Below are 25575 nucleotides of genomic sequence, written 5' to 3'. Positions count from 1 at the left end.
CTGTGGGCCTCCGCTATACATTCCTGGTAACAAAAAAGGGACGAGCAACACTCGGGTTGCTTCTCCCCCAGTACACTGGCATATATGGAAAAAGCCTGTGACCAGTTTTGGAACGTCCGGGGAATGAGTCGGTACCTCCTACGTTCCTCCTCCTCTTTTTTACTCTCGTCGGGCTTGACCCGATCCAAGTTAAACTTACCCAATTGCAGTAACGAGAAGATCTCGATATACTCACCCTTCCAAATTTTTTCCCTAACTTCCTGTTTTAAATGCAAACCCAACGGTCCAGAAAAGCAAAGATAAACCTCCCCTTTTGCTGCGTCTGCCAGCCGCACCGTATCCATTTCCTTATCCTTTGGGGCATTCTGCGCCGGGGCAGTGACCACCGCGTTGGTAACCACATTCCCCCCAGGCTGCGTAACCCCACCAGCTGGCACTAGTGCTGTGGACCCTCCCACACCCGAAGGAATCCATGCTGCCACAGGTGACTGCTCAGAGGCCACCTGGGTCCGACTAGGCCCCTGTAAGGCATCTCTGATGCCGACAAGCAGGGTATTAATGAGGGATAATGCCGATGATGAGCTGTCCCCTAAGCCTGTAGTAACTGCTGACTGTGCTACAGACAGTGATCCCCCACTGCTACTCGCCCCACTAGCACTCTCCCCCCCCCTCACTAGCACATCACCCCTGTTATCATCATTTACAACATTTCCAACAAGGTTGCTCTCACCTGGCTGCACCGGACGTGGGTCCCGATCAGCCGACCCTCTTGGCCTTGCCGCCTCGAACCGACCACCATTTCCATCCGATCTCCCGGAAGCAGCGACCGCAGGGGAAGCGGCCCTGTTGTTACTCCTGCGCCTTTCACTTTCCAGTCGCCTCTCACCAGACCCCTCAGATTGGCGGTCCCCGTCTCGAGCCGACTGACCACGCAGTGATCCATTGCGCCCAGACCGTCCTCTGCTACCCGATGCTGTTTCCTGACGAGGTGGTGACGGAGAAGATGACCTGCCATGCCCAGCAGCCGCACTCCGTATGCTGCTATCAGAGCTACTGGACCTTGGTCTGCAAGCTTGCTTCCCCTTAGCAGCTGTCACCTTCTTCCCAGACCCCGAATTGGAGTCCTTCTTTGATCGCTTGGACTGCCTGGGTGTAGGGGCATCCGCCTCACGCTGCCGCCTCCCCTCTGCCGCCTTGTTTCCCCTAGTATCCTTCAGACCACTTCGCCTGTTTGAAGCTGCTGTTCCGCTCTGCTTGGGGTTACCTCTGCGCTGTTTGCCGCCACTAGGCCCCATACCGCTTGGGCCCGCCACCTCCTGGTCTCCTTGTGGTTGTTTACTCCCAGCCACTTTGCTCCCAGCCGCGCTATTCTTCTTTGCTGGGGGGGCTGTAGTAGCTTGTCCCGGGCTACCTCCTCTCCTCTGACCTGCGGGGGAAGCGCTGGGACTCAGCCGCTCCGGCGGCCTGGAGATGCGTGCACTGACCCGCCCGGCTTGTTCGCTGGCTGCGCCCTCCGTCCTCTCCGCAATCTGCTGTGCCACCCATTCAGGTCCTCTTGCCGCTGCCTCGCTCCTCAGCATTGCCATCAGGCTGTCCAACTCCTCCATCACGTTGCTGTAAGCAGGAGAACACACAGAGAAGCCAACTTTCTCCTGTGATCTCCTCTCGTTCTGGCTCCTCCCCTTCCGCTGACACCCTTCCTGTCCTCAGCCACTGCTGTCCGACCCGCCTTCCCTCTGACTCAGGTCGCCTGGCCAAGCCCACCCAGAAATTAACCCCTTCCTTTCCTGACAGAAGGTCTATCCCTATCATGGGAGGCCTTCCTCAGCTCCTGCTCTCGCCTATCCAGGCCCTTCTGAAGGTGTTTAAGTGTTAAAATGCTGGGTTTATCACTCAGTTAATGCACTTGCTTCAGCCAAACAAACTGGAGTATCTCTCTCAGTGGCAGTCACAAAGCAAGGACGAGATTATTATCATGGCCCCCTCCTTAAAGAGACTCTGAAGCGAGAATAAATCTTGCTTCAGAGCTCATAGTTAGCAGGGGCATGCGTGCCCCTGCTAAAACGCCGCTATCCCGCGGCTAAACGGGGGTCCCTTCACCCCCAAACCCACCCCCGCAAACCTTGGTTGCAAGTTGGTCATAAATCTTCTCTAATGGTTGCAGCCCTGCCTCCAGTCGCGTCTATCAGACGCGCATCGCCGCCTCTCCCCCGCCCCTCTCAGTGAAGGAAGACTGAGAGGGGCGAGGGAGAGGCGGAGATACGCGTCTGACAGATGCGCGTGGGGCAGGGCTGTGGCGGTTAGCCCTGCCCCAACCAGGAAGCGCTCCCCCGCTGCACCGAGGGGATTTGGGGGTGAAGGGACCCCCGTTAAGCCGTGGGATAGCGGCGTTTTAGCAGGGGCACACATGCCCCTGCTAACTATGAGGTCTGAAGCGAGATTTATTCTGGTTGGTTGCTTGGGCTTAGGCTGGGAGCGCTCTGATTGGCTGAATGACTTCATCTCCATGGTAACAGTACCCGGATCCGGATATCCGCGGATATCCAACCATGCGACCAACTATCCGCAGATAGCTATCCGGATTTCGGACCAGGTATCCGGAATCCGGATCCGGTCAGATAGGCCTTAAAAGTTCGGATAACCGCGTTTACCCGGATATCCGGAATCCTGTTGAGCAGCACTGTTGACAGCCTTTTTTTGGGGGGGGGGGGATGTTAAGTCCCCACATCATCAATTAGTGTTTACCTTTAAAAATAATGATGCTACATGCCTCATTTACCCTAAAAAAAGGTTTTCAAGCAATTTAAAGGCCACTTATGGTTTTGCTATCCAGATATCTGAATCCGACCGGATACCCCGGATACTGGGGTCGGATATTCGATTCTATTCGGATACCCAAAAGGTCGGATCCAGATATCCAATCTGGATCCAGATATCTGGGTATCCGGATCCGGGTCAATCCGGATTTTGAAAAGGGGTATCCGAGCACCCCTAGGCAGTGGTGCTTATCCGGATTCCAGATATCCGGGTAATCCGGATATCCGACCTTTTTCAGCTATCCGATTCAGATTCCGGATTTTTTTTCAAATAGCTATCTGTGGATATTTTGTCGCATAACCCGGATATCCGCGGATATCATGCGGATATCCGGATCCAAATACTGTAACTAAGGAGATGATGTCATTGAGCAGAGGACTCCCAGCAGAAGCCCTAGCAACCAATCACAGAAGGGAACCCTGGCTATCCCCCCTGTGGGTGCCATGATGAGAAATCTCGTCCTGTGTGACTGCTCAGTCACTGAGAGACATGCTGCAGTGCTACTGGCCTAGCCAGTGCTGTACACAGTGATAAAACTAAAGCTGTTCAGTGATTAACCCCTTCACTATCACTACACTATTGTTGTATTGTCGTATTGTTAATTAGCTTGATTTCATTGTGTGACAGTCAGAGTGTGTGCTGTGCTGCAGGGCTGCTGCAGCTGCTATGTGTCTGTGTGTGTGCTGTGCACAGACCAGGCCAGCTGCTGCCTGCTGGCCAGCTAGACTTAGCTACAGTTTAGGTTAGGGATTAGGGAATAGGATTACTGTGTTATTGTGTAGTTAGTACTGTAGTACTGCAGTCAGTGCTAGTAGTTGTTAGAGTAGTGGTACTACTGTGTTAGCTTTCTACAGAACTGCTGTGCTGTGAGCAGTGCCAGTGTGACAGTTAGTGTGCACTAGTGTCTTCTCCTCTGCTGTCTGACTGTCACTCGCCAGTCGGCACTTGGCACGTGTCACGTGGCACTTGGCACGTGGCACTTGGCACGTGTCACGCGGCACTTGGCACGTGTCACGTGGCACATGTCACATGGCAATTGGTACATGTCACGTGTCACTTGGCACGTGTCACGTGGCAATTGGCACGTGTCATGTGGCACTTAGTACGTGTCAGGCGTCACGTGCCACGTGCCAAGTGCCACGTGACACGTGCCAAGAGCCGCATGACACGTGCCAAGTGCCACGTGACACATGCCAAGTGCCATGTGCCAAGTGCTATGTGCCAAGTGCCACCTGTCAAGTGACACGTGCCAAGTGACACGTGCCAAGTGACACATGACAATTGCCACGTGACACATGACTCATGCCAAGTGCCACGTGACACGTGCAAAGTGCCCCGTGAGACACACCAAGTGCCATGTCCGGCTTGCTCCTGGCAGACGTTACACCTGCTGCTGCTGCATTGCCCTGCTCCTGCTGCCTTTGCTGCTCCCACCGCCAGGGTGCCACAGGCCACTGCTGCTGTGCTGATACCACCTATATTTAACCCAAAACACAATTGCTGCGTAATTTTTTGGAGGTGTCTGGGCCGAAAACTGCCATGTCCCAGTTGTGCGGTTGGACTTTGGACACAATGTGGGCTGCACGACCGCTGTCTGGAACCTAGTCCTGATGTTAATTGACATAATTGACATAATTGACAGCCATTTTTTGTTGGGGGGGGGATTTTAAGTCCCCACATCATCAATTAGTGTTTCTCTTAAAAAAATAATGATACTACATGCCTCATTTACCCTAAAAAATGTTTTTAAAGCAATGTAAAGGCCACTTCCGTTTTTTCTATCCAGATATCCGAATCCGGCCGGATACCCCGGATACTGGGGTCAGATATCCGATTCTATCCGGATACCCAAAAGGTCGGATCCGGATATTCGATCTGGATCCGGATATCTGGTTATCCAGATCCAGGTCAATCCGGATTTTGAAAAGGGGTATCCGAGTGCCCCTATCCCTAGGTAGCAGCCAGGACGGGGGTGACAGCAGTCAGCGGGAAGGGGCTTGCCCCCCTCCCTCACCTTGGTCCCCCATCCCCGCTCCTCCTCCAGCTACTTGTGCAAAACCTAATGTATAGTATAGTGGTAGCGAGCGGGGAATTTACCTTCTTCTTCCTCTGCTCACCGCGTCACTTCCTGCAAGGTCTCCCTCTATTCGGAGGGTGGCATTGCAGGAAGTGATGGGGCGAGCTGAGGAAGAAGGTAATCTCTGCTCGCTGCCATTATACAATACTTTTGGTTTTGCGCAAGTAGCTGGAGGAGGAATGGGGATGGGGGACCCAGGTGAGGGAGGGGAGGTGACCTCCCTCCCCAACGACCGCTGTCACTCCCATCTTGGCTTCTACCCCCTCCAGCATGGCACCTCCCTACCCACAGGCTGTGATACACAACAACAGATCTTTTTCTGTGTCCAAAACTGCCTCTGTAGAGGGGGATCCGTTTTCCTATTTCCTTTTTGATTCTTTCGCTTTTAATGTGTTGTTTTTATACATATGACCACAATAAAGAAAAAATTGTTTTTGCAAGAATTTATTTATAGAGCAGAAGCATGACAGGAATAAAACAAGACAGTATCAGATTTGGTAGAGAAAAACAGAGATGTTCAATGACCCTGAACTCTTGACAATAATGTGTATTTCCAGCTATAAATGTTGCTGAAACTGCCATGATTCCAGCAGTGGCCTCAGTTACAGAGATCTGTAGAACAGCATTGAACGCCTTTTAAATAACTTGCATTTAAGGTGCAGTGTTCCACTGGAACGCATCCTTTAGTGCGTACACCTAAAGGAGAAACATTAAAAAAATTAATTGACTGTATACAAAAAGTATAACATGGTACTGGATGCTTCTAGTACAATGGAGCACTCATGCAAAGTTAGCCAAGGGGCCCCCTGACACTCCCAACAGATGTGGCCCCTCTCCATAAAGAGGCATTAGGAATCCTTTGTTGTCAATTACCTCTCTGTCCCCCTGTCCCCTGAGCTGGCTGCTGGGTCCCCCCTGATACAACCCCCCCCAACACACACACACACACACACACACACACACACACACCTTCAAATAAATAATTGACAATGATAAATAAGAATTTTTTTTCTATCCACTTCCTCATTGTAATCTGCCAGCACTAATATGTCAGGTCAAGTCAACTGGATAGTGTACTGGTAAGGCTGTTGCTTTTGATGTGGTATTTGAGCCTTTGATGAGGTTTTAATCCCGGTTCAAACCAGTCCTTAAATTAGTAAGGAGCCTTTGGGTGAGGCTAACTAATGATCCTGGTCGCCTACATGGCTGCAGCTCTGAAGCACATTGAGTCCGCCAGGAGAAAAGTGTCTTATCTTAGTTATGCAAGTGTTCAATATAAACTACACTGGCTGTGCTGGGTTTGGCCATGGGGCACAGCTGTTTTGCTCATTTGTCCTCACTTCTCTTCTACCTTTCTATCCTCTTCCAAGCCACTGAAATACACTTCACACGCCCACCACACGCTGCAACTCGGTACCTGGGGAAGCTTACATGGCTGGCCAAAGTGAGAGGTGTGATGGGGATACTTGGGGGGCCCTTTTACACTCTGGGGCATTGGGGCAATTGCCCCCTTTGCCTCTATTATAGTGCTGGGCTGGCCCTGGTTATCTATCAGTTACAGCAGGTAGTTTTTAAAAAGGATGATACTATTTATTTGATGACTTAAAAGAAAAAGAACAAGCTTTCAGCTGATAAGACATTACACACACAGCTTATATACATTTCAACATCACAGGAAGGCACATGGATTTTTTGTAAATAGAAATGTGTCCGAAAGCAACTGCCTAAGCAAATAATCAGGCATGTGTACAGAGACCCCCATCCAGTGAAGGCTGCTCGGCAAGCAATCCCCCCCCGGCAGATCAACTTTGCAGAGCGGCAGCCAACATGGAAGATGCCGCTGCTCCGCCCACCGCATAATGTCATGGTCGTGCCTCTCCGTCTTCCCTCTTCCCCCTCCACATAGCAATAGAACACATTTTCAGCTGACACACGTCAGTAAAGGCAAAACAATCCCGAAGGGGAATGGGGCCCTGATTGCTGACGGGCGACATCAGTTGTTAGGTGTGTACGCACCTTGAGGCTCGTACATAAGAGCAACTATTTCGCCCAACTATCGTTGCAACTTAGTAAATGCAAAATATTCACTGTATATTTCACAAAGAATACTCTTTTATTAGGGACTTATCCCAAACATATATAAAAACATTAAAAATCGCAGCGTCTGGCCAAGCATATAAATAGAAATATTAGCAGATGATATAAAATAAGTTCCAAGCAAAGTCAATACTCAAATAATAATTGCTCCTCACAAACGGACCAATATAAAATATAAGAAAGATAGTGATAGAGAGTCTGTAGGAGGAAAGAGCCTAAGCAAAAGTGGGTAATAGACAGCTGCTACCTGCTCAGAAGAACAAAGAAACCTGCGCCAGCCCACCGCGCTGTTTCTTCCTCGGAGAATCTCTGTTCTTCTGAGCAGGTAGCAGCTGTCTATTACCCACTTTTGCTTAGGCTCTTCCCTCCTACGGACTCTCTATCACTATCATTCTTATATTCTATATATGGATCCAGTGTTGGTCCGTTTGTGAGGAGCAATTATTATTTGATGTATGACTTTGCTTGGAACTTATTTTATATTATCTGCTAATATTTCTATTTATATGCTTGGCCAGACGCTGCTTTTTTTAATGTTTTTATATATGTTTGGGATAAGTCCCTAATAAAAGGGTATTCTTTGTGAAATATGCAGCAGTTATTTTGCATTTACTATCACTCATGGACATCTTTTTCTTGGTTTGAGTCATACGATATCTGTCTTCATAACTGTATTTATAGCTTTTGTTATTGAATGGCTCTATTTGTTTGTGTTGTCTTTGTTACAGTGGAGACTATGGGCAAATTGCAATGTGTATGGATATATGGCTACTGGTTATTGCACTTATAGGACTTTTAAAATGATCATAATTGTGTATTTATTATGTTTTGAAACTGGTATTAACTTCGCAAGCAGGATGTATTCACTAGTGTAAGCTATTCTATGCAGTACAGGGCCTTTTATGCGTATTTTGTATTTTATTAGTACTTCTTATGCACAGTGATGCTCGGATGTCTTGATCCACGAATTCGGCGACCACGGGCGTTGACCCCAAAAAATCCGCCTCCGGCGCGATTGGATCCAGATTTCGAAACGCGTCCATGGCACGACACGGATTTTTGCCCGTTAATGACGCGATCACAGCCGGATCCACGTCCGGATGCGGATTTTCTTTTAACGTTAATAGGAAAGCCCCCATGCATGCTACAATCCCCCAAATTGCATGGAATATCAAGGTGATAAGTGGCTACAACTTCAACATAAAACATTCCAAAATGTTTTTTTGGGTTTTTTTGAGAAAATGGATTTTAAAGTGAAATCAACACTTGAAATGCGGCTATTAATTGATAATAAGTGGTTTTAAACAGGGAAATACACGTTAAGCAATCACAGAGGTGAAGGTGAGTTCCAATGGCACTTGGCGGTGATGGTACCACTGGAGGAGGATGAGTGGCTGACTGATGCCAAAAAGACCCAGAGAGGTTTTTGTAATTTTTGGGGGTTTTTTTTGCAGTGATTAGCAATGACATAACAGCAGAGTTGTCAGTGGACCTGGGCAGTGTGAACGCAGAGTGTAGTAGCGACTGAGTCAGGAGGACAAAGCGGCCGGTCAGTTCGGCAGCACAGAAGGACCATGGCAACTCACTGGTATTAGGACCACAGTGTAATAGTGCTGCCCCAAACATTAGATGCGTTCCATGACCCGGGCAGAGTGAACGCAGAGTAGTACTAGTAGCGACTGAGTCAGGAGGACAAAGCGGCCGGTCAGTTCAGATTTTTGACAAGATTAGCTGCATGCTTGTTTCTGGTTTGATTCAGATACTACTGCAGCCAAATAGACCAGCAGGGCTGCCAGGCAACTGGTTTTGTTTTAAAGAAATACATTTGTCAGCCTCCATATACCTACAGTTGTCCTTAAAGCATGGTCACTGTGTCCAAGCCGATGTTCCTATCTGCCTCTGGATATTTTTTTTTTTATTTGTACCGCTGCCTGCTTCTCCCAACTTATGGGGGTGATGGTCACACTGACCGAGTCGATGCTTCCTCCACCACTGTCATTTTATGGGATATGTACCCTGCCTGCTTCTCCTGCCTTATGAGGGTGATGGTCACTCTGACCAAGCCGCTGCTCCCCCCACCACTGTCATTTTATGGAAAATGTACCGCTGCCTGCTTCTCCTGACTTATGGGGGTGATGGTCACTTTGATCGAGCTGCTGAGCCCCCCCCCCCCCCCCCCCCCAGGGCCGGCGCCAGACTATCTCTTTTTCTTTAAAGAAATTGCCGCCCCCCCCCAAGCCATGGGTGTGGGGGCCGCCCGAGCTGGAGGGGATAGCGGGCAGGAAGGGGGTATTGGGCCTAGTGGCGGGGAGGGGGGTTTAACCCCCCCCCCCTCTCCCTTGCCTGGGTTGCCTGGGTCCCCCGTCCTCCGCTCCCCTCCAGCTTTAAAAAGTTATGTTGCTGCAGCTATTGTAAGAGGCAACGGGCGGGGATCACTCACCTCTTCCTCGTTCCAGCATGCGCTCCACTGACGTCACTACCTGCTACGCCACCCACTCACAATACAGTGGGCGGCGTAGCAGGAAGTGACGTCAGTGGAGTGCATGCTGGAACGAGGAAGAGGTGAGTGATCCCCAGCCGTTGCCTCTCACAATAGCTGCAGCAACGTAACTTTTTAAAGCTGGAGGGTAGCGGAGGACGGGGGACCCAGGCGAGGGAGGAGGGGTCCGACCCCCTCCCTGCCACTAGGCCCAATACCCCCTTCCTGCCCGCTATCCCCTCCAGCTCGGGTGGCCCCCCACACCCACGGACGGGCGGGTGCCGCCCCCCAGAAGTGCCACCTGAGGCAAAAGTTTCATCCCTCCTCATAGGCGGGCCGGCCCTGTGCCCCCCCCCTCCCCTGTCATTATAAGGGATATGTACACTGCCTGCTTCTCCTGGACCTGACTTCTGGGGGTGATGGTCACACTGACCGAGCTGGTGCTCCCCACGCCACTGTCATTTTATGGGGAATGTACATTGCCTGCTTCTCCTGACTTATGGGGGTCATGGTCACTCTGACTGAGCCGCTGCTTCCCCCGCCACTGTCATTTTATGTGATATGTACACTGCCTGTTTCTCCTGCCTTATGGGGGTGATGGTCACTCCGACCGAGCCACTGCTCCCCTGGCACTGTAATAATACTGACACGTGCACTTCATATAATATTTATTTTTTATTCAAATTACTATGTATATTGAGGAGTTTAACAAAAACAAATAACATAAATGTATACTTTTTTCCTAACGTAACTTTAAAATTGATCTCCAAAACTATAAGGTCTTTTTGAAAAATTATTTTTTCACCCCCTTATACCCACGGTTCTCCTTAACATACTCCGCTAATTTTGGTGATTCTAGCTTGTAAGGGGGCTTTGCAATTTACTGCGAAATTCGCGGACATTAGGCGAAAATAAATGCGAAAATATTTAGGGGAATTTTCGCTTCTCAAATCGAAAATTGTACTTATTTCGGCGAAAATTTGTCGAAAAGAATATTTGCATTTTCGCTCATCACTACGCATAATGCAAAAACTTAGTGAACTTTTTTCCTTTTTATCTGCTTTCAGGTGTGATTTTTTTAATTGTCCACACCTGTTACTTGACGCAGGTGAGTTTAAAGGGAGAATAGCATACTTGAAAAAAATCTTATTTATCCACAATTTTGAAAGGGTGCCAATAATTTTGTCCAGCCCATTTTTGTAGTTTTGTGTGACATTATGTTCAATTTACTTTTTTTACTCCCTTTTTTGTTTTGTTCCAATGAACACAAAGGGAATACACATGTGTATAGCAAAACATATGCTACTGCAATACTTTTCTGTGAGAAATACTTGATTTTCTGGAAAAAAAATCTGGGGTGCCAACAATTTCGACCATGATTGTATGTATCTATAGTAATATCAGGATTCATGTACCCCACTCCCTGTTCCAAGTAGCACCAAATATCTGCCAGGAACTCCTATTGGGATCCCCTGTACCCAGTACGACCAATGTCACGCAAAATTCCCAGTAGTGCCCAGTGCGCTTCCCAGTATAACTCACTGACATCCCCCCCTCTCCCCACAACCAGTGTGCTTCCCAGTGTCCTTCCCAGTGTAACTCACTGACAACCACCCCCACTTAGACCCAGAGTAATTTTGGCTCCTCCCCAATGTCTGATATATGAAAAGTCCTGACCATTTGTCTGTGAAAAAATAGAAATGCCTAGGTTGGTAGCCCTGACCTACATAGCAAATTTTGTAAAGATAGCCCATTCGAGGGCCTAGCACCTAACTTTGAAAATTGTGTTACAGACTTCCATGCAAAAATTCGGAATCAGAATTCAGATTTTCGAAGCAAATTTTGGCTTTTCTAGATTCTGGATTAGAAAATCGGTCTCAGAAACCAGAAAGCCAAAGCTCTGCCCCACGGCCCTAGTAGTCAATGCTTCAGTGCAGAGAACAGTAGCCCAAAATCATAGGAAACATGGAGTCACCTACCTGATCGAGAGTAGCAGGCAGATCCTGCAACACAGCGTGCCACAAATTCGGTGCAAGGAGTAGAGTCACATCGAACAATGTTACACTTTAAAGCCTCTCCTGTAATGATATAATTTGTGTTTAGTGGGACAGAGAAAAGAGAAACACAATGAGAAAGGTATATTAGAGTGACAAATAGAGATGGCCCATACGGTTCGCCCGGCGTGTAGTTTGCGTGGATATCAGCTGTCAGCGGCAGATAGCGGACACATGGCGCAGTTCGAACCTGGTGATGGCTCAAACCTCCAATTTTAGGTTCCCGAACCTCGAACGCAAACTTCCGCAAAAGTTTGGTTCACGTGAACTTCCGCAAACCGCAATAGACTTCAATGGGGAGGCAAACTTTGAAAACTAGAAACATTTATGCTGGCCACAAAAGTGATGGAAAAGATGTTTCAAGGGGTCTAACACCTGGAAGGGGGCATGACGGAGTGGGATACACGGCAAAAGTCCCAGGGGAAAAATCAGGATTTTACGCACAGCAGCGTTTTAAGGGTTGAAATCACATTGCATGCTAAATTGGAGGCCTAAAGTGCTTTAAAACATCTTGCATGTGTATACATCAATCAGGTAGTGTAATTAGTGTACTGCTTCACACTGACAAACCAAACTCACTGTGTAACGTACCGCAAACAGCTGTTTGTGTAGTGACGGCTGTGCTGGACTGGTGCGCACCATGGCGAGAGTGCAGTCGATAGCGGTTTTTTTTAAGCCCATATGGTCGCTGGGCTGAGGTAGCTCAATGACAGAACAACAGTGACTGTCCATCTGATCGAATTTGGTCTGTCCACAATGAAGCAACAACCCTATTATCTTGGGTGTGCCCCCCTGAGACTCTCAGATAGCCGGTGGTCATTGCTTCATTGTGATACGCAAGCCCCATCACCACAGCAAGGTAACGATCGCGAAGGGGAATTGACACATGTACATGCCTTTTGTTTTGTTGTTGCAGCCGCAGTGCAGGCAGAAAAATTAGGCAGGCATGTACACGCACACCAGAAAAATTATTATAGCAGCCACTGCTAACAGCGACCTTAAAAATTCAGGAATCCACCTGGAGTCCTGGACCCTGTTGGTGGTAGCGGAGAAGGCAGTCAAGCGGCCTGCAGGCACAGGTGCTGTGTGGGGACTGTGGACCGACTTAGTCTTGGGGCAGGCAGTCACACCGAGTGCAGGCAGAGATGCTGTGTGTGGGGACTGACTTAGTCTTCGGGTAGACCTGACCGTGCTTTGCAGACCATGTGGTCAGATGGACCCTTGACCCAATGCTGTGTGCCAGAGATGACACCACTTGCCTTTCAACATCACGGTACAGTTTGGGTATCACCTTTTTTGAGAAATAATTGTGGCCTGGTATCTTCCACTGTGGTGTGTGGCTTTGCTTTTGTGTGCTGCTTTACCTCAGGTGGTCATCCCATTGCAATTTGTGCTTTGTCAGTATGTGCCTTCATAAGGAAGTTATCCCTACATGGGTCTTGGACTTTCCATGGCTCAGTTTTTGGTAGCAGAGAGTACAGATGGCCAGGGCCGGATTTGGGGAAAGGCCTCCAAGGCCAGTTCCTAGGGCGCCAGAGTCTATCGGAATCCCAGGGGCGGTTGGTGACAGGTTGACTGCACCTGTCCGTCGCCAGCCCTGAGAGGAGCCACTTGGTTAGCCCACAGCTGCCCCTTCACTATGCCGGCTTAGAGTGATGCACGCGGGTGGAGCGAGCCAGGCAGGCAGGCTGTCTACTGTGGCCAGCCGAGCAGCACTGTGCATCCAGCTTCCTGTTAACGGCCAGTGGCCGTATCACTTTGCGCAGCGCCCCTCTGTCCCCCCCTTCCCCGATTCTCCCCCTGCATATTCCCGCAAAGTAGCAGTAGAGAAAGTAACTTTACCTCTCCAGGATTCCAGCGCCGAAGCTTCCTGTGTACCGCTGCCGCTGAGGCTTCTTTCTCCAGTCAGCGTCTCTCCCATGTGACTCGCCGGCAGGTTACCGGCGAGTCACATGATGGGAATCTCGAACAAGAGAGAGGCGCCCAGCGGCACACAGGAAGCTTCGGCGCTGGAATCCTGGAGAGGTAAAGTGACTTTCTCTACTGCTACTTTGCGGGTACGTGCGGGGGGAGGATCAGGGAGGGAGAGGGACAGAAGACAAGGACTGGCTCCTGGTCTCTGGGGGGTGGGGGTGAGAGAATGGACATGGTGGGAGGTCGGACAACATTTGGGTCCCTCCCTATACTAAAAGAGCGACACAGCATAGCCTCTGGCCACCTATTGGGGGGAGGGGGGGTATGATAGCATCTGACTGCCTGTGCTAATTGGGGAAGGGCAATCGGGGACAGACAGCACCTGACTACATATCCTATGGGGGGGGGGGGCAGCAGCACCTCACTACTTATACTGGGGGGAGGGGGCAGCACCTGACTACCTATACTAAGGGGGGGGGCAGCAGCACCTCACTACTTATACTGGGGGAGGGGGCAGCACCTGACTACCTATACTAAGGGGGGCAGCAACACCTCACTACTTATACTGGGGGAGGGGGCAGCACCTGACTACCTATACTAAGGGGGGGGGGGCAGCAGCACCTCACTACTTATACTGGGGGGAGGGGGCAGCACCTGACTACCTATACTAAAGGGGGGGGGGGGGGGCAGCACCACCTCACTACTTATACTGGGGGAGGGGGCAGCACCTGACTACCTATACTAAGGGGTGGGGCAGCAGCACCTTAGTACTTATACTGGGGGAGGGGGCAGCACCTGACTACCTATACTAAGGGGTGGGGCAGCAGCACCTTACTACTTATACTGGGGGAGGGGGCAGCACCTGACTACCTATACTAAGGGGGGGGGGGGCAGCAGCACCTCACTACTTATACTGGGGGAGGGGGCAGCACCTGACTACCTATACTAAGGGGGGCAGCAGCACCTCACTACTTATACTGGGGGAGGGGGCAGCACCTGACTACCTATACTAAGGAGGGGGGGCAGCAGCACCTCACTACTTATACTGGGGGAGGGGGCAGCACCTGACTACCTATACTAAGGGGTGGGGCAGCAGCACCTTACTACTTATACTGGGGGAGGGGGCAGCACCTGACTACCTATACTAAGGGGTGGGGCAGCAGCACCTTACTACTTATACTGGGGGAGGGGGCAGCACCTGACTACCTATACTAAGGGGGGGGCAGCAGCACCTCACTACTTATACTGGGGGAAGGGGCAGCACCTGACTACCTATACTAAGGGGGGCAGCAGCACCTCACTACTTATACTGGGGGAGGGGGCAGCACCTGACTACCTATACTAAGGGGGGGGCAGCAGCACCTCACTACTTATACTGGGGGGAGGGGGCAGCACCTGACTACCTATACTAAGTGGGGGGGGCAGCTGCACCTCACTACTTATACTGGGGGAGGGGGCAGCACCTGACTACCTATACTAAGGGGGGGGGGGCAGCAGCACCTCACTACTTATACTGGGGGAGGGGGCAGCACCTGACTACCTATACTAAGGGGGGCAGCAGCACCTCACTACTTATACTGGGGGAGGGGGCAGCACCTGACTACCTATACTAAGGAAGGGGGGGCAGCACCTCACTACTTATACTAGGGGGAGGGGGCAGCACCTGACTACCTATACTAAGGAAGGGGGGGCAGCACCTCACTACTTATACTGGGGGGAAGGGGCAGCACCTGACTACCTATAATAAGGGGGGGGGCAGCAGCACCTCACTACTTATACTGGGGGGAGGGGGCAGCACCTGACTACCTATACTAAGGTGGGGGGGCAGCATCTGGCTATCTATAGGAAGGTTCTGAATATATTTAACTCCCCATTGCTGCCCGGGACCCTATTTTTACTCATGGCTGCACTCCCATGTACAAGTGCAACTGTACTGGGCAAGCCCAAGTATGGTTCTCACATTCCCGCTAGCACAAAAACAGACATGCACAAAAGGCTTTGTGCTACTGGGCATGTGCGGACCATGTTCGCACAGATCCAGTATGGTTGCACACAGACGGGAGTGCAGATACACGGAAGAAGAGGGTTCCAGGCAGCAGTTAGGGGTCTGAATATGTTCACAGGATCCCAGTGCAGGAACAGTGGGCACCAGGAGGATTTATTAAAGTGAACCAGAGGTGAGAGGGATATGGAGGCTGCCATATTTATTTCCTTTTAAACAATACCAGTTACCTGGCTACCCTGCTGATCCTCTGCCTCTGATACTTTTAGCCATAGCCCCTGAACAAGCATGCAGCAGATCAGGTGTTTCTGACATTGTCAGATCAGCTGCATGCTTGTTTCTGGTGTGATTCAGACACTACTGCAGCCAAATAGATTAGCAGGACTTCCAGGTAACTGGTATTGTTTAACAGACATAAATAGGGCAGCCTCCATACAGTATCACTCTCGCCTCGGGTTCATTTAGAGGTTGAGTTTTTTTGTGTGTTCACAGGGTCACTTTAAGACTTTCTCCTGCTTGAAAAAGTGTGTGCATGCTTGGGCGTGTTGGGATGTTGTTGGGGGGGGGGGGGGGGCGGCTGGTGACAATGGGCCTTGGGCGGTAAAAGGTACAAATCCGGCCCTGCAGATGGCATTGCTCTCTTCTGAGGCAGACACACAAAAAAATTTCCACACTGCTGAGCCCTGGGATGATGGCACTCAGAGCAGGAGGAGAAAGATATGTCATGCTTCCATGCGGAAGCTGAGGAAGATGAGGTGTTCTCTGTTAAATAGTCAACTACGTCCTGACAATATTCGGGGTTGATGGCACGTGCCTTCTGAACACTGTAGTTTGGTCCAGGGCCGCATGAAATCACGACAGCACGACCTCGAATAGACCTGCTGGGTGGCCTGCCTCTGGCTCTGCCTCTGCCTGTTTTGCCCATATTGGGGTGGATGAAGTGAAAAGTATGCACTGACTTGACTAATAAAATGTGCTGTCACACAGGTGCACTGAAGTGGTATGCAGTGACTGGTATCAATACAATGTGCAGCTGTCACACACACAGGTACCGTAAACAGGTATGCAGTGACTGGTGTATAGTATAACATTCAGGGATGCTTGGACAAACACGGTGATTCCAGCGCATGGATATTTCGGCGCAGCCGGCACCACCATAGGCTGTAATAGGAATTACGCCTATAGCAGCACAAAGGGAGTAACTTCGGCGCCGTCAGAAGACGGAGCTGAAGTTACAATTAAAACACAATAATACGGCTTCCAGCAATTGCTGGAAGCCAAATTATTTCATTCCCCACTATCCATGGTGGCCTGGATGGGAAATAGTATTTAACACGGCCAGGACTTGTGTAACAGCAGGATCAGCCATATACCGGCTGTATCCTGCTCCCAAGTCTCCTGCTCTGTTCTCGCTCGTACGCTGCTCGGATACCCCTTTTCATAATTCGAATTGATCTAGATACCCAGATATCCGGATCCGGATCGGATATCTAGATCCGAACGTTCTGATATCCGCTTACATGCGGATATCTGAATGCATCATCCGGGCTATCCGGGCGGATTCGGATATCCGGATAGAAAAACCGGAAGTGGCCTATAAATAGCTTCCAAAACGTTTTTTTTGGTAAATGATGCATGTAGCATCATGTTTTTTTAAGGGAAACACTATGTGGGGAGTTAAAAATACAAAAAAAATGGCTGTAAATTAACACCAGGAGTAGGATCCAGACAGCAGTCGTGCAGCCCACATTGTGTCCAAAGTCCAACCGCACATCTGGAACATGACAGTTTTCAGCTCAGACACCTCCCAAAAAATTACACAGCAATTGTGTTTAAATAGTTCACCATGGCACCTAGTGTTGGTACCACGGCACAGTAAAACATTAGGAGAAGTTCCAGGAAGCGACTCAAGATGGAGCCTGGAGGTGGTAAAGGGTGGTAAGGCAGGCATAGTGATTTCCAGCCACTTAATGTCCCCCTCTTGCCAACAACAGGGGCCAGGAATTCACCAACCACCCAAGCCTGGTTTATTTTGAGAAACGTCAATCTGTCCACAGACAGGGTGGACAGACGAGAGCGATTCTCGGTGACCACGCCACCGGCAGCACTGAAGCACCTTTCGGACAGCACGCCGGAAAGGGGGCAAGCAAGGACTTCCAGGGCGTACTGCGCCAGCTCGCTCCAAATATCCAGGTGCTTGACCCAGTAATCCAAGGGGTCCAAAGGGGTGTCGCTGTCAAGCCCGCTGTAGGACCCCATGTAGTCTGCCACCATCCGAGTCAGGCGCTGGTTCTGGCTTTGATGGCCACATGCTGCTGCAGACACCTCCTCAGTCGGCAGCTCTACCGGTGTGGCGTACAGTGCCTTTGTGAGAGACAGCAGGTTTGATGGCTGCCTGCTGCTGATGGATGCAGGCACTTGCTGCTGTGCTGGCTGGACTGTGACAGCGGGGGGTGGGGAAGTCTGGAGGAAGGCTTCCTCCAAGCGCTGAACCAGGGACCGCTGCAAGTCCCTCATTCAGTGCACAGGGTCTCCTCCTGCAGGCAGGAACTGATGCAGCTTCCCCTTCAGCCGTAGGTCCAGCATCAGGGTGATCCACATGTCCTCCCGAGCATGGATCTGCTTGACCCTTGGGTCACTGCGCAGGCACTGCAGCATGTGCGCTGCCATGGGGAAAAGGGCTGCCATCTCTGCTGACACATACTCTTCATCACCCACAGTGCTTTCCTCCTCCTCTGATTCCTGAGCCTCCCCCTGCTCTCTCCACCCCCATACCACTGCAGCTGCACTCGGCTGTACCCCCTCATCTTCAAGGTCAGGGACCTCCAAATCCTCCAACTCCAAGTCCTCAACCTCCTCCTCCTGACGCTCAGAGGTGGACTGTGAAAGTTGCTGCTGCTGTTCCTGCTGGATCAAGGCTGCCTCTCCCACTTCCAGAAGAGCAACAAGGGCCTTGTCCAGCATGCACAGCATGTTCACTCACTCACACACTGACGCACGGTCCCGGCTGACCATGTTGGTGGCCTCCAGGAAGGGTCCCAGCACCAAGCACACCAGCTGCATTTTTTCCTACTCTGCATTCAGGAGGATGTCCGGGAGGTGGGTGGTGCCGGTCCCGAAAAAAGGTGGCGTCCGTGGTGGCTCTGGCCAGGTATCGGTTGACAGCCTGCCTCTGTTCAACCAGACGCTCTAACATGGCCAGGGTGGAGTTCCATCGTGTTGCAACATCAATAATGAGCTGGTGCCGTGGGAGGTTCAGCTCCAGCTGCACGGCTTCCAGGGCCGCTGAGGCACCGCCCACTGTTTTCTGAGCCACTTTCAAAAGTGGGTCCATCTCCTGGTAGGTGCTCAGAAATTTCTGCACCACCAGGTTCAGGACATGGGCCAGACAGGGGATGTGGGTGAGGTCTCCCCCGGTGGATGGCAGCAGTCAGGTTGGCCCCATTATCGGACACCTCCTCTCCAACTCTGAGGCCTCTGGGGGTCAGCCAACTCCTCTCATGCTCTCAGAGTTTGGTCAGGACATGGTCTGCCATCAGCTTGGCCTTCCCTAGGCTGACCATCTCCAGCAGCGCTTGGCAGTGGTGGGCCTTCACACTGCTGCTGAGGGGGGGGGGGGGTGTTTGGCTGCGGTGGGTTTGCCGGAGAGTGGAACCGGACCAGAGAAATCTGCTGCACTGCCCCTGACCCTGCTGCGGGGTGGCACTACCCACTGGTTTGCTGCTGTGTCCGATGCTGCTGTCCCCTCCTCACCCCCTTCCACCAAACTGACGGTGAAGTGCGCGGTAAATGAAAGGTACCAGCCTGTCCCGAACTGGCTTGACCATAAGTCCATGGTCACATTGACCCACTCACCCACCACATGATCCAGCCCACGCTCCACGTTGGCCATCGCCAAGCGGTGCACTGCTGGGATGGCTATGCGTGAGAAGTAGTGCCGGCTGGGTATTGGCCAATCCGGTGCTGCGCTCTGCAGGAGTGCACGCATGTCACTCCCCTCCTGCACAAAGGAGTACGGGAGGACATGGCCCGTGCAAGCAGGCCATTCAGCTGGCGGATGCGACGGTTGCTGCGAGGCTGAGCCCTGACCACAAAGGGCTCGCTCAGCAGGGTCTGTTGGCGGTTTTTGGTAGCACGGGAAGAGGAGGAGGGAGCAGAGGAGACCACTGAGGAGGACTGGCTGCCTGAACAGGACTCAGTGTCGGCAGGAGTGGCACTGGCAAAGGGGGTTCTGGTGGTGCTTTTGGTCGGAACACTGCCAGCGCCAGCTTCCTTCAGCCTCTTAAACTCCTCATGCTCGTGAAGATGTTTGTTGGCCAGGTGGTTGATGAAGCTGGAGGTGCCGTAGTTGGAGTGGTTGCAACCTTTGCTCAACTTCACCTGGCACACAAACTTCTGTCCACTGAGGGCAGATCAAAAAACTGCCAGATTGGGGATTGTAATTTTCCCTTATGCCCTGATTGGGCTGCTGCTGCTTTTTTTCTCCCTGCGGTGGTTGGCCCTGTGGTGGTTGGGGCCTGGAGTTGAGTGGTGCGGCTGGTGGTAGCGGTTGAAGATGAAGCAGCAGGCTGTGGGTCCCGCATTCCATGCCCACTGCTGCTCCTGCCAATGTCAGCGATGCTGATCCTCCGTGCCAGACCCACGGATGCATCCTCCTCCTCAGACTCAGAGACAACATCCCCCTCCTGTGGCTGGTAGTCACGGTCCTTCATTTCATCATCATTATTATCAGCATCATACTCCCCCTCCTCAAACAATTGCTGGGATATTGATGACCCCCCCAAACTCCTCTTCTGCTGACACCTCAGGCAAGGAATCGCCCTCAACAATCACTGTCACCATCTTTCACTCCTCCGCAAACCCCAGTCCCAGTGCGCCCAGAATGTCCTTCTTCTTAAAGTCAGTTGTAACAGCCCTGATTGTGCTAGCGGTGTCTGGACTACAGAGCGTGCTGACTGAGGGTAGGCTGCCCGCTGGGGTCAACAAGATGATTGACGAGTCCCCGTGGGCGGCTGCTGCTGCTCCTGCGAACAGGAGTGGTGGTGGGGGTGGAGGTGTCTGTTGTAGAGCTGGTGGTGCCCAGCTCATCCACCATCAGCTGCATCACAGGCTTGGCATCTTTCTCATCCAATGTGCGGCGCCGACCCTGCTGAAAAATGGTCAATACACGCTGCTGCGCATCTGCAGCGTGACTCCCCCTATCAGCTGGGCGCCCAGTGCGTCCATGGCCAGTGGCTAGCGGCTGAATGGACACTGGTGTGGCAGAACTGCTGGCTGTGACAGTGCCAGCAATGTTCCCTCTCTTCTTGCCCTTGATGCTCTGTCCCCGGCTGCCAGTGCCAGCAAACATAGTGCAAGTTTGTGTGATGATGATGTCACCTGATGGATGTGGGGTACTTGCACTTTATTGAAATTGGTGTTGGACTTTGATGAATTAGCACCGGGAAGGGGGGGGGGGGTTGTGGGGTAGTGACAGACAACTGAGTAGAAGAAGAAAACAGTGTGCACACTAACGGACGGTCTATCTGTCACACACACTGACAATCAGCAGCGCAACAGAAATGCAGTGATCTGTACCTAACACAGACACAGTACTAGTCTCTAACAACTAATCACTGCAGTAATAACTACACAATAGCACAGTAATCCCTATGCCCTAAACTATACTGTAGCTAAGGAAATATAACACAGGCCTGGCCTGTGTGTACAAACATATATTTTTATATTAATGAACTGCCTGACTCAACCATCACCTTAATATTTCTACCCCCACCTCAATTCCGAGGGAGTGACCACAAAAACACTATATAACAGTATCCAAAATCATTAATAGTCATGGTCACTCATAGGTATGAAAATACAAAAAACAGTTTTATTGAAGGATTCATATTTAGAGACACAGACTAACCAATTAAAATCAGTTAAAACTGGCCAGGTTTGAGCGCTCACTCAAATGCACCATGCACTCCCCTGCACTCATACACCCCTTCTGGTACCGGTACTCCCACTATCCTGATCTTCAGAGAGGGGGAGAGAACTGAGTGTAGGTATAAATGAGAATGGATCTTCAGCTTGCAAGCATATATGTAACAGAAGTGTGTAGCGGCAATTATAGATCTCACCACACTTGCTTCTCCCAGGGATTGTCATCCAGCATCTCCGTATTTCACCCGTAGCAGACTTGCAGTGGTCTCTTTTTTTTGCCAGCTATCTTCGGTGGTTGGCAGAACGTTCTACCTGATCCGCATTGCCTTAACGGGGAGCAGACGCCGATCCACCTCGCACGCTGTTAGAGCTGCCGCTGCTGACAGTGGGGTATCTGGGTAAAATAACGCCTATGGCAAACACTACAATTGTGCCCCCCCCATCCCCAGCCACGCCCCCAAGCAGAGTCTCATTCCCCCATAATAAAAGCAACCAGGTGCCTCAAGATAAGGAAATTAAATAGCCAGGAGCGCCAAGATAATTAAGTAGCAAAGTGCCGTGTATATACATAATTTGAGTAGATATGTTCCCCAGACAACCCAATTAGGCAGACACATGCTTCTAGATATTAGTATAAGGTAGTCATTTGTGCACCTCACATTTTGAAAAATACTCCTCAGTCAGTGGACAGTCAGTGACATGACTATGTAATCTGTAAAGTACTGCAGAAGATGTCAGTGCTATATAAATACATAATAATACGGTAGGACATTTGACTATGACCATGGCAGATATTAGATTTTATGCTTCTCTGAGGACAGTCAGTGACATGACTATGTACTCTGTAAAGTACTGCAGAAGATGTCACTGCTATATAAATACATAATAATAATAATAATAATAATAATAATAATAATAATAATAATAATAATATGGTAGGACATTAGACTATGACTATGATAGGATTAGAGTGTGAGCTCCTCTGAGGACAGTCAGTGACATGACTATGCACTCTGTAATGTGCTGCAGAAGATGTCAGTGCTATATAAATACATAATAATAATAATAATAATAATAATAATAATAATAATAATAATAATAATAATAATAATATGGTAGGACAATAGACTATGGTAGGATTAGAATGTGAGCTCCTCTGAGGACAATCAGTGACATGACTATGTACTCTGTAATGTGCTGCTGAAGATGTCAGGGCTATATAAATACATAATAATAATATGGTAGGGCATTAGGCTAGGACTATGGTAGGATTATAGTGTGATCTCCTCTGAGGACAGTCAGTGACATGACTATGTACTCTGTAATGTGCTGCAGAAGATGTCAGTGCTATATACATACATACATACATAATAATAATATGGTAGGACATTAGATTATGACTATGGTAGGATAAGAGTGTGAGCTCCTCTGAGGACAGTCAGTGACATGACTATGTAATCTGTAAAGTACTGCAGAAGATGTCAGTGCTATATAAATACATAATAATAATACTGTAGGACATTTGACTATAACCATGGCAGATATTAGATTTTATGCTTCTCTGAGGACAGTCAGTGACATGACTATGTACTCTGTAAAGTACTGCAGAAGATGTCACTGCTATATAAATACATAATAATAATAATACGGTAGGACATTAGATTATGACTATGGTAGGATAGGAGTGTGAGCTCCTCTGAGGACAGTCGGTGACATGACTATGTACTCTGTAATGTGCTGCAGAAGATGTCAGTGCTATATAAATACATAATAATAATAATAATATGGTAGGACAATAGACTATGGTAGGATTAGAATGTGAGCTCCTCTGAGGACAATCAGTGACATGATTATGCACTCTGTAATGTGCTGCAGAAGATGTCAGGGCTATATAAATACATAATAATAATAATATGGTAGGACATTAGACTATGACTATGGAAGGATTAGAGTGTGAGCTCCTCTGAGGACAGTCGGTGGCATGACTATGTACTCTGTAAAGTGCTGCAGAAGATGTCAGTGCTATATAAATACATAATAATAATAATAATAATAATATGGTAGGACATTAGACTATGACTATGGTAGGATTAGAGTGTGAGCTCCTCTGAGGACAATCAGTGACATGACTATGTACTCTGTAATGTGCTGCAGAAGATGTCAGTGCTATATACATACATAATAATAAAAATATGGTAGGACATTAGACTATGACTATGGAAGGATTAGAGTGTGAGCTCCTCTGAGGACAGTCGGTGGCATGACTATGTACTCTGTAAAGTGCTGCAGAAGATGTCAGTGCTATATAAATACATAATAATAATAATAATAATATGGTAGGACATTAGACTATGACTATGGTAGGATTAGACTGTGAGCTCCTCTGAGGATAGTCAGTGACATAACTATGTAATCTGTAAACAGCTGCAGGAGATGTCAGTGCTATATAAATACATAATAATAATATGGTAGGACATTAGGCTATGACTATGGTAGGATTAGAGTGTGAGCTCCTCTGAGGACAACCAGTGACATGACTATGTACTCTGTAATGTGCTGCAGAAGGTGTCAGTGCTGTATAAATACATAATAATAATATGGTAGGACATTAGGCTAGGACTATGGTAGGATTAGAGTGTGAGTTCCTCTGAGGACAGTCAGTGACATGACTATGTAATTTGTAAAGTGCTGCAGGAGATGTCAGTGCTATATAAATACATAATAATAATATGGTAGGACATTAGGCTAGGACTATGGTAGGATTAGAGTGTGAGCTCCTCTGAGGACAATCAGTGACATGCCTATGCTCTGTAAAGTGTTGCAAATGACGTAGCAACTTGGATGTGAAATGTAAATTATACAGCGGTAAACGTGGGAGATGGGGGTTAACTTGTCCATAAGTCTGTGGGATCCTATGCATTCCATTTGCGTCACACGCAATGTGTAATGCGTTCCCCACGCCACTATCGCGCTTTCTCCTTCAAGCTAGAAGAAGGACATGCGGTAATGACATGGAATGTGTCACACACATTGTGTGTGATGTGAATGGAACGCATATGATCCCACGGACTTATGGGTAAGGTAACCCCCATCTCCTGCAGTCACTGCTGTATAATTGACATTTTAAATCCAGGTAGCTACTCAAATGCCCATCCCTGCTTAAAAGTACCTTTTAAGGGAGGTACAATAGATGGAGGGGAGGAGGGGGGGGGGAGACAAGCAGGGAGAATGAAGATTGTGATGGGGAAATGGAGGACAGAGTAAGGAGTGTGGGAAAGGCAGGGGGTGGACACAAGAGAGGGAAAAAAAGTAGGAGTAGGAAGGGTGGGAGATAAAGAGATAGAATAACAGACTTTGTGGAAAGGGAGAAATCTCACCAGGGCAATATTCACCAGTCCCGTTTGGAGGAACATCACACCACAATTATGCTGCACTTTATAGGAGAGAGAGGGCAGAGAAAGGAGACGAGCACATGCTGGGAGCAGAAGAGAGGACAGGAACCAGGAAGTATTCAGCAGTAATCATCTTATCTATATTGTCAGGCGCTGCCTCTCTCTGCTCGGGTAACCTGATACACATGACATATGCTATCAGATTCCTCATCCTCACCGCTGCGCTCATCTTCTGCCTCTCCTGCAGTAAGATCACACTCACTTGTCTGTGTCACTTGGCTCCAGCTACGCAGACTCTTGTTCTCCTCCATGCTCCATCCCCCATCAGCCCCAGTGGCAGCAGCAGGGCTCCATGCAGCCAATCAGGAGAGAGATGTGAGCAGTGCCGACGTTGCCTGGGCGACTAAGCAGCAGAGGTGAATGGGACACGGAAATGTTACCTACTGCTGTACGGCGCTCTGGGCGCTGGCAGCCGGCTAGATCATCTCCATGGGAAGGAGCCAGGAGGTGCTCAGAACTGGCTGGGAGGGGATTTTCTAATTTATGCGCCCCCTGGGAGGTGAGTGACAAGGGCGCCCATAGCAGCTGCCCTATGTGCACGCCTCCAGATCCGCCTCTGGCTGCTGAGGAGCGCTCATTGGCCACGTGATTTGCACCCACCCATTGACGCGTTGCACCCGCCCATTGACGCATTGCGCCCGCCCACTTGCGAGCTTCGTCAGGATGAGCGCGGCTCGTGATTGGTTGGGCAGCCATTTTTGTTCTCATTCCAGTAGTCGGGAGGGGCCTGGCCTGTGTGCACAAACAGCACACACACA

The 25575-nt window shown here is 49.7% G+C and overlaps 1 long non-coding RNA gene across 1 annotated transcript; it reads right to left on the bottom strand.

The window, feature by feature from the left end:
- Positions 1-5354: 5354 nt before the first annotated feature.
- Positions 5355-25095, bottom strand: LOC137531656 (uncharacterized). The gene is made up of 3 exons (XR_011023701.1): positions 25020-25095; positions 11450-11548; positions 5355-5590 (listed from the first exon to the last, which is right to left on the bottom strand). It is a non-coding gene; the product is annotated as an uncharacterized lncRNA (long non-coding RNA).
- Positions 25096-25575: the final 480 nt, after the last annotated feature.

Source organism: Hyperolius riggenbachi, chromosome 9 (assembly GCF_040937935.1).
Source record: "Hyperolius riggenbachi isolate aHypRig1 chromosome 9, aHypRig1.pri, whole genome shotgun sequence".
In the NCBI taxonomy this organism is placed as follows: Eukaryota; Metazoa; Chordata; class Amphibia; order Anura; family Hyperoliidae; genus Hyperolius; species Hyperolius riggenbachi.
The sequence above is the reverse complement of the archived record's forward strand: the minus strand, read 5'-3'. Positions and strand labels throughout refer to the sequence as shown.